Source organism: Octopus bimaculoides, chromosome 18, assembly GCF_046866305.1.
Source record: "Octopus bimaculoides isolate indiv1 chromosome 18, ASM4686630v1, whole genome shotgun sequence".
Lineage (NCBI taxonomy): Eukaryota > Metazoa > Mollusca > Cephalopoda > Octopoda > Octopodidae > Octopus > Octopus bimaculoides.
In genome coordinates this window covers 50628475-50638980 of record NC_142945.1, presented here as the reverse complement: position 1 = coordinate 50638980, position 10506 = coordinate 50628475, and the positions used below count along the sequence as shown (strand labels likewise).

The following is a 10506-nucleotide window of genomic DNA, read 5'->3' as shown; positions in this document are numbered from 1 at the left end:
ATGGTACAACAAGGTATCGATATATATGTATGTATGTACGTATGTATGTATGTATGTATGTATGTACGTATACCTATATTTAAAATTACGCTATCTCCAGATGACTTCTACATGATTAGACTTATTTATACAGAGGCAGCGACATGATAAAATTGTCCACTTTTACTTTACTGCTTTGTGTTGGTGAGTAGGCGTATTAAGTATTCCATTGGTACTTCATTAGTATTCCATAAATACTCCATTGGTATTCCATAGGTATTCCATGAGTATTCCAGTGCACTTAAGCACCTAAAATGGCGATGATTAAATCAATCAGCAAATGTATCTCTATAGCTTTCAGATTGTAGAGCTATCATAATACCTCTCCGTTTATTGATATTTTTCGTCCTACCACTTTAAATATTTATCGACAGATCGACAGATTTATTAGTCTCCCACTAATAAATCTGTCGATTGCTTCTCTGAATATTTCGCTTATTATTTTCAACAATATGTTTATATATACTTAATAATTTATTATTCGCTTACTTTTGATTTACACGCTTTATCCTTTTAACACAATCTTATATCGATTTCCTTTTTCTTTTTTTCTTTTGTTTTCATTCAATCTTTAGTTAATTATAATTATTTACTCTCATTATATTTCTTGTATTCCCATTTAGATCTACTTATTTGCTTACTATTTCTATATTCTATGAGCTATCTCTGTACTTCACTCCCAACGCACTTATAATAACTTCCAACTATCCAAGTTTATATAATGCAAGCGGTTAAGCATCCGGTTTCATGTCGATCACACACTATATCATTCCAGCAAACACAACGGTGAAACTTACGTAGGTAACCAATAGTCAAAGCTTCAATCTATTATTATTTCATATTATGGACATTTCAGTTTATCATAATTTATGCACAATGCACATATACAATTACATACCTAACCGTTATTCTTAGAATGCGTTTCAAAGCAGCGCCCATTACTACATGAAATAGTCAAATTCGCCGAAACGATATGACGAATATTCTACCGAAAGTAATGATGAATTCGTCATATATTTACGTGACATTTGACATAGGTATAATTTTTTACTATGTGATTGTTGTTTCATTTGTGGCAAACTATGAAGGAGAGAAATATAAATTCATTTGAGTTACAAGTGAAGGTCTTTATAACTATAACAACGACATTGACTGGATGTCATTAAGAGCGTGCTATATTTAGTTATTGTAATAATAAGGATGTGCCGTGAGATGAAGGCGTTGTCGATATTGTGCAATGTATTTGACCAAACATAAAAATATTAGAATCAATGTACGAGAAATCAAAGCAGTCAAATAAAATAATTGGTGTCAAAATCTCACAAAACTTCTACTTTAGCAACTTCAAGCTTCAATTACAAACAATATTATGGTACAGCAACAGTTTCCACCATCTAAACTTTCAGATTTATTTTCCTGTATGATGATGGAAGAAATGAATTACACCGTTCAAATAGCTTAGTATTGGTACGGAAAAGTTCAACTTGATATAAACAAAAGAGATTTTATTTTCTATGTATAGGTGCAGCAACCGCGGGCTCAGACGCTTGGAATGCTTGCGTGGATAAAGCAAAGAAAGTTGGCCCCCATGAAATAAGAGGTTATCTGAGAACGTCCGAGGAGTGCAGGCATGCATCGTATAAATGTCAAAGATAAATATCACATATATTTGCAATCAAATGCTAACAAAACCATCGTAAGAAGAGTATACATATCTATGTTTCACTAACACACAAAATTTGTATATGCTATCTCGTTAAAATTAACCCTCTTTCGCAAGAACTTTTTTGGGCTCTTCGTAGATATAAATGGCAAATTAAGGTATATACCTCTTCATACAAAAAAATGATGCCCACCGTATTGTGCGTGAAGCGCTGATTATTTCAAGAAGCAATAACGAAACCTTGTCGCCAGCTTCAATAAAATCAAGAAGAGTAATTCGAAGTTGCTGGATGATATTGTGTGGTATCTTAAGGAGAATAAGATCTCATAAATATGGTTTTACTTCGTCCATAATAAGATATGCACAATCGTAAAAGGTCCTTTCCAGGAAATGCAGAATTTCTGTCTACCTTGTGGACAATGTTTTGTGAGGTGAGAACATTTATTATTTATTATCAAATTATATATTATAATTTATACTTACGATATTTGTCAATTTAAAAAGAAAATTCATCGGTTAAGATCATTTTCTTCGTCATGCCACAACCTGGAATTCTACATGCAATAGTAAATTGATAAGTAAGTTTGTACTTGAATACAAACGCGGAACTTTGAATAAGGATAATACATGTATAATATAGTAGATAACAGTGAGGTACATGTTAACAAATATTCAGAAAAACCAACTGGAAAAGGAAATATTTGCATGAAGGGAAGAAATGGCATGAAAAGTAGAGCAGAGGCAAATTAGGATTCAGTTATAGCAGAAACGCCAAGGAACAATCCGGGTGGAAAGGAAAGATAGTGACTGCACTAATAGGCACAATGTGAAACAAAATAAGAATAGGAATAATATCAAAGAAGGCAAGGTTCCAAAACACGAAATTGAATGATGCAACTGTAGAAACAGAAATTAACGTCATATATATCGAATAGAATTGACATTATTATTTTATTTCATACGTAGAAATTGAATATTCGGGTTGTAAACGATCTTTCAAAATTATTTTTTTGTTATTCCAGTAGTTACGACGCCCTCTTGAAATGTTTTACACCTGACACCCACGCTAGATGTTACTTATTGTTCGGAATGGCTCACTCGTGCGAGGTACATAGTTGTAATATCTACTTATTGATCTTTCATTTTGTGCTAAATTAAATGTAACTCCTAAAAGAAAAGCTGTCTTTCTGTAATCTGATATCTGTTAACTCATTCTGAAATATCTGTTGACTCATTGTGAGAAACACAGTATAGTGTTTACTTGCGGAATATACATCCTCCTGCATGCTTTAAATTGATATTCTTAACAAGATTTTAAATAGCACTATTATCTAATATATGGTTTGTGTGTCAATGCTGTTGTTATGATAAATATATAAAGTTAACTTACGATTGTAACCGAGAGACGTGGGTGTGAATAAAATTATCATAAATACACAGTCGACGTCTCAGATATTCCACATAGATTATAAACACTACGATCATAGAAAGCAGTCAAATATGTATAATTCAAATACACTTTTTATTCTCCTTTTTCATTAAATTTTTGGTAATATATTATGATGCAGAGGTTTCAAGTATGTTATGCTGCAGGGATCACAAATTTAACTCAACGTTGTTAAAGAGTGTCCCACGTTTAATGTTGTGTATATCTTAAGTACAACCAATATACTGTAACAGAAATATTTCTAATGATATTGTCATTGTGAGGAAAGCGCTTCAATCTAAAACCATATTTTACTGCCGGTTAAAAGATAATAATTTATTTTTGAAATATATCACTACCGTTATGTTTCGTATCGCTGTTCACCGAATCGCTATCATGGAATTAACAGCTTGTGGGAGTTTACTACCATGATATTTAATCAACTACAGCAATTAATGTACACATGTGACAGTAAATTTAGTTCTTTGCCTGAACTATCACAGATCACATAAAAATACAGTAATGATAATTTGTAAGGATCATCCTAATTAATGTATATTTATGAAGATAAATTAAATACACTGTTGTAGCATTCACATTGCTGACACTTACTTTTTGCTTTGCTTTTTCAGTACAACTATCGCTATAGAAAGGTATGTGATTTGATATTAAGAATTGTATCAAAAATTAATGGGGTGTCTTCGATTCTACTTCCATTCTACACCAGTATCTATATATTAAAATGTTACAATGTTCTATCAAAACGTTTCCGACATAGGTTTGTAAGACACCGGCAGATGAGAGCACGGAGAGCAAGAACATACATGAGGAAGTGTGCCGAGTGACATTTCTGTGTTTACTTCGTGAAATTTTGGATTAAACTTGGAATCTTTGCTACAGAGATACTGAGCAGGCTTCGGTAAAATAACGTCGAAGAAGTTAGCAATATTGCGAGTGACGTAGATGCTTTATTAGCGGAAGAAATTCTCTGGAAGACGATGAGAGATCTGGAAGAAAGTCTTCCCCGGAAATAGGGCATTTTTCATAGAAAATTCGACTCCGAGGGCCAGACCGTCAATCGAGAGTTCAACTGTAACGTTTTAAAGCGTTTGAGGGAGGAATATTCGGTGAAAACGACTGGATCTCTGGAGCGCGAACAATTAGATTCTCACCGAGCTCTCCTCATTCGTAGTTTCTCACCAAAAACAACATGGTATTGTTTCTGTACCGGCACTCTTCGCCGGATTTAGCACTTGCAGACACTAGCTCAAATGTCGGCGTTTTAACACTAATGTCAAGGTCTAGAGCGAATTGCAGAGGGTCCTCGACTCGCTTTCAAAAACAAATTCCAGGCGAAACTAAAAGTTGTAGTAACGCTCTGACCGGTGTATTGCTGTACAAGGTGACTATTTCGAATAGGCCGGGAACCTTTTGATACAACCAATTGTTGTAGCCAAGATTACAATATTATTCCTCAATATTCATTCATTGTAAAGCAGATCCCTTAAACATTTTTCTTTAAGGATACCAATGCCTAACAACTTTGACGATAATTAAATGAGCCCTAGAATTACATAACTGTCAAATACCCATTCATGACTGTTGGATTAACAGGACAGGTGTGTAAAAATAATTAAAATATCATGCGAAGTTATACATGGCTGCGACAAACATATCTTAACAAGAGTAACGCGTTTATAAATATACAAATGAGATGAAATATCTATTAAAACCATTCTAATCTGAAAAAAAACAAAAAGGCTGGTACTACATAAGGATAGTAAAATCTACTCTCTTGAAAGTAATTGCATTTATCGTTAAATTTGGAAATTTCTAATATATTTAATCCGTAGGGCCCAAACTATTTCGCAACATCGTCTCTATCTTTCCATGATAGCATTAACGAAACTCAGCATTCACCTCTGCAGCAATTCGCTCTGTGATTTCCGTTTAGTCCAAACTGGTCAGTGCCACTAGGCGCATTATTATAATTTCTCCTCACTCCCTTTTCGGGAAATCAGTAAAATAGAAAAGACCAGCCAGTATTATTTTCCCACTATCATATTCAACAACCAAAAGCCAATGCACATGAGTGACAACAGAGGTTGGACTTTGCTTTAACTGGCACGTGATACCGAATGAATCTCGATAAGTAGTTTTACATCAAGCTGTGTGTGATAGAATACTGTGTGGTAGATTTTCAATTTTATGATATTTGCTTTTTGTTTTCAGTACCTTTTCAAAATAACCAATATAAGGTAAGTCATTTCATCTAAACTATCGCATCAATAAATACTCCGCTATCCTTGATACCGCCCCGATATTTCTTCAACATGTATATATAGAATAGCTCTTTTAGATATAACCGGAATACTACCATACGTTATTGAATCATTGTAATGCAGATTGATTAAACAATCTCTAATAAGGGATTCACGAGCTAATAACATTGGCAATTAGTAGAATATTACATTTGTAGAATTGTAATAATTGTATTTATTATAATTATAATTGCTTTATTATAATGAAGTTGAAACAAAGAACATTAGATTAGCATTCGAATAATCTTATGATCTTTGTTTTGATTTCATTATAATATATTTCCATTGCTAATAGGTTTATCAATATTCCATCGAGAGGAATTATCTATCAGAGTAACATTGACCGGCGCAGAAGCTACAGTCTACTGCAAGCTGCTATTCTTGTTATTAATTTTGTCGCAAATTTGAGAACTTCTGCTATCTTCAGCAGTTGTAGAGAGGCGGTAAGATTTTCGCATCATTCCCGCCATCATTAACATGACAGATTTACCAGAGTGAATTACGTGATGGTGATGTTTTTTTTCTCACCGACGATGTTCAACCGACGTTACTCTACTGTGTTCGACAAAGGCAAAAACAAACAATGCGCATGCTCGAAATGAAATATATAAAATGTCGATAATTTATCCCTCGCTCCGTGTACGTATGTTTGTGTATATATATATATATATATATATATATATATATATATATATATATATATATATATATATATATATATATATATATATATATATATACATATACATACATACACACACACATACACACACACACATATATATATATATATATATATATGTATGTATGTATGTATGTATGTATGAACATGGATTTATGTATACGTGCATATGCGTACGTTTGTCTCTGTGTATGCATATATCTACATCCCTGAATACTTCATTCCAGCTGCTTCAATATTTATGTAAATTGTAATTTTTCTATTCTGTTTATAGATTACATTTCAACCACCAACGAACCTTTCAGCACTTCTGGTTGCATTTCTAATGTATGAATGAAGAATATATTGTCATGACGATTTGCCACCGTTATTCTCTGCATGTTGTGATGCGTCAGCCTTGTGTTTCTGTATCGTTTTTTAATGAAAAGGATAGTTAAATACTCCAAACATATACTTACCTATTTGTTTTATTCTTTCTCAAAATTTCCAAATTTAACACCATCTACTGATTACACACTTGAAAAATATGGCTTCGTTGTTAAACTGAAGATTTATTATACTAAGATTTATTATATTTATTACCAGTCTTTAAACTTCTAAAGAGTGACAGCTTTAACTGTCGTAGACGATAATTATATGAGTCTATAATTATTATTCATCTACGAAGCTGATTTGTAGGATGTTTTAATCGAGACCAGTGCTCTTGAACCTTTTTTCACTTGAGGCACACTTACATTCATTTTAAAATTCGGCAGCTCACTTGAACTAAACGTATAGCTAAAAGTATTGGGAAAATACATATTCAGGATACACTGCGGTATACTTAGCATCGTCTCGTCACACTAGTATGCCGTGGCAGGCCGCAGGCCGGTTGCGGAACACCGTTCTAGACCGGAGGAATGAGCTGCAACAGCCCTTTGAAAATGCACATGCTTGTACAAAAAAACAACTTGTAACAGCTGACTGTTGTTCAGAATAGATTCGGGATGTGCATTTGATTTGCAAACTTAATATGCGATGAAATGTTCTAAATTGAGCGAACCCTCATCAGAATTTTAGGAATTGCTATAGATGTTTTATGTATGAACTTGTATGAAGCAAGTATTAATTTTTGATGGGTATAAGAGATTAAAAAACGGTAGAAAGTTTGTGAGACACGAGGAGAGGTTTGGGAGGGAGAGGGTCGGCAGAACAACAGTTCTCGTTGAGAAGACTGTCGTGTGACTATACAAACAATTAGGATACGGTTTTCAGTTGGTGTGGCAACTGTACACCGACCCCGACATGAAGACCTGAATATGTGCAGCAGAATGTGTGAAAAGTGTGTCCTCAAGGTGTTCAGTGAATAAATGAACGAAAGGTGCACATGATTATATCATACAGGGCACACCAATTATTGACCAAGTAAATAATTATAGAGCTATCATGATTCTGATGTATATATTCAGGTCCTTTTTAAATATTCATAACATGATCCAGTTAAACATCTAAATTTTAACTGTCTACAGATTAGTGCTGACAGCGATTTTGAGGACAACTCTACTTACGATATCAATGGTTTGCTTTTCCTAAATTCTCCGGAATGTGACTAACGAAGTCATGAGATATTCCCAAACCATCCTCACGGTATAGGCCAATACCGTGAGATGGGAAACTGGATCTCAGGGTATTTAAGTTAAAGATTGCTCATGCTCGCACTATCGTACGTCTCTTCTATGCATCGAAGAATGCATCAAAATCGGATTTTCAACCCATGCTGTGCTTAGTGTTTTTTCTGAAAAGGATGGTGAATTCGAAATCCATGTGGTGTATAATAGTATAAGTCTTTTCGAACACAATCTCCTTGACGTGCAACCGGTAATTCGCGAGAAAACGGGGCTTATCTCTTGTTTCTGTTCTCATAATTGTTTCGCTTATCAACACTACAATATATGTAGCCCTTAAAACGGTTTTAGTGTATTTACAGAGTATACCGAACTGTCTTACAGAGGATCTTGTTATTAGGACATCTCAATAAGGGATTGATACCAAAATTGTGAAGCGTGTTACGAAATAACAGGCTAATCAGATATGAGATAATAACAATTCAAAATAAACAACTATGAAAAAGGGCTCTTGTGCGTTCCAAGAGAATATAACCCTTGAAGGCGGCGAGCTGGCAGAATGGTTAGCACGCCGGGCGAAATGCTTAGCGGTATTTCGTCTCCCGTTACGTTCAGAGTTCAAATCCGCCGAGGTCGATTTTGCCTTTCATCTTTCGGGGTCGATTAAATAAGTACCAGTTACGCACTGGGGTCGATATAATCGACTTAATCCGTTTGTCTGTCCTTGTGTGTCCCCTCTGTGTGTAGCCCAATAAGAAACAGACTGACGTTTAATTTTACAGTAGACATACAAATAATTTGCATATAGATTTTAAAATAACACGTAGAATATCAATACATCTACAACACTTACACATATTATAGTTAAATAACAAACAACTAATAATTTGGTGAATTGTATTAAGTTTGCAGAGCTTCTTGATGAACACCATTTTGGTTTCTTTGTGGAGCATAAATAAACAAATTATTAAGATTACCGACTCTTGAGTTTCCCACATAAAACTGGCCATGGGAGAAAACTCGTTCCGGAAAGTTCAGAAACTCCGCAGGTAAGGAATACCACCGATTATTGCTCATTGCAAATCTCAGTTTCGACGGGAATTGCAGGCGCTCGCACTCGAAAGACATATCCGAGGAAATAAGCGGAATTCTAGAAGTGGATACCGGCTCACTGCTTGCTTTACCAGTCAAAATTGTTGTGTCCAAGACTGTTGGCATCATCTTCTTTACTATAAATCTTGTGTCATTTCAAAGCTTTGACGGTCGAAACTTCTAACTAGCGTAATTAGTGTCCGATTCTTGAGGTGCACGTTGTGACTTGGAAGGCCGGGTGGAGCAAGATTATTCAAGAATTCAACTGGATAGTTAACAGCTTCATCGGTGTTGAGGACAGCATCAATGAAATTATAGATGTCATGCTCACCTGGCAACTGTTCCAGGAGCTTGATGTTCAAATCATCAACTGCCACGTTCGTTGGAGCTACAAGGGCATGTCTTTTCAACCAATTGTGGCCTGTAAACTGATTCCTCAGGTTAGGAAACACGTTATTCATTAGTCCTTTAAATCAGATACCATATGAACAAAACGCAAACTTATCCGGCCATCATTCTCGCCAACCGAAGTGCCATTACTGACGTCCAACAGTTGATTTGAAAAGGTTCTGTCTGCATCATCAACACTGAGCTGCAGTCCTATATTAGTTGGGAATGTCAGATGTTATCCACTGCTACATAGGTAGAATAACTAGCATTTACCTCATTAGCTTTTGTCCCCTTTGGAACCAGATGAAGGGTTTATCTAAAGCCTCATGGAAGCAAATTTGTGGCAGTTTTTTTTATTAAACTTCAATGAGCCTTGTAACCAGCTTGACGATGTTTTAACATGTTTGCAAAGTTTCACGAAAATTTGTTAACGGGTGTAGACGGCAACTTGGCACAAACAGACATGCAAACACACAACCAAACCAAATATCCGTCAAATGTAAATAATGTACATACTTCCTCATCACTCAAATATAGAACTCTTATACTAAGATGTATTCTTAAGGTGCAAATCACGTATCATAACGAACTAAAAGTATTGAATAATAAAAGAAACGAGCCAAAACAGGGTAGGCAACGTATGGCTAACTCGATCGTTCTTTATGAGCGGTTTGCGTATTTCTCAACATATGAAACAATTAGCATCCGTTCAATGCATGTATCGTGCCCTATAAATAAATAATATTTATCTCTCATCAGATAGAGCGCTTATTTTGTTGAATTTTCTATCACGAGGCAGTACATTTTATATATGTATGTGCGTTGCTCTGTGTGTGTGTGTCTGTATATATATATATATATATATATATATATATATATATATATATATATATATATAGGTATGTATATATAGGTATTATATATGCGTGAGCGCGCATGTTTCTGCATGTGTGCCGGCGCACGCGTGTGTGTGCTACAATCATCAGTACGTGATCCATGTTGCAGGGGATCGGATTATGCAGACACACCAAGACCGTTTATGTATCTATGTTACGAAAGAGCACACCACTATTTCATGTCAATTCTTTGATGCTATGGCTTCATGCAGTCCCTTTGTATCCCTCCACACATGCAGCTGTAATGGGGACCGTAGGCGGTAACATATGGCACATTGTTTGTCCTGAATATAATAGCCTATATGCGTCGATTGTCGTTGATAACCAGCATGGGTCAAGAAAAAGGAAAGGTGTACATGTAGACTTAGACCATCATATATAATATTCCATGTC

At 35.0% G+C, this 10506-nt stretch overlaps 2 long non-coding RNA genes across 3 annotated transcripts in view; one reads left to right on the top strand and one right to left on the bottom strand.

Annotated features, from left to right (window-relative positions):
* The window catches only part of LOC149132091 (uncharacterized), a 37011-nt gene extending 30327 nt beyond the window's left edge, over nucleotides 1–6684 (bottom strand). The window contains exons 1-2 of one of the 2 annotated variants that reach the window (XR_016245108.1): nucleotides 6590–6684; nucleotides 2186–2256 (exon numbers count right to left, since the gene is read on the bottom strand). This is a non-coding gene — a long non-coding RNA (uncharacterized LOC149132091). Of the gene's footprint in view, nucleotides 1–2185; nucleotides 2257–3092; nucleotides 3477–6589 lie in introns of those variants that run through there. The other variant, XR_016245107.1, reaches the window with a different exon arrangement.
* Nucleotides 13–6640, top strand: LOC149132092 (uncharacterized). The gene is made up of 6 exons (XR_016245104.1): nucleotides 13–183; nucleotides 1562–2133; nucleotides 2725–2809; nucleotides 3761–3781; nucleotides 5361–5386; nucleotides 6406–6640. It is a non-coding gene; the product is annotated as an uncharacterized LOC149132092 (long non-coding RNA).
* Nucleotides 6685–10506: the final 3822 nt, after the last annotated feature.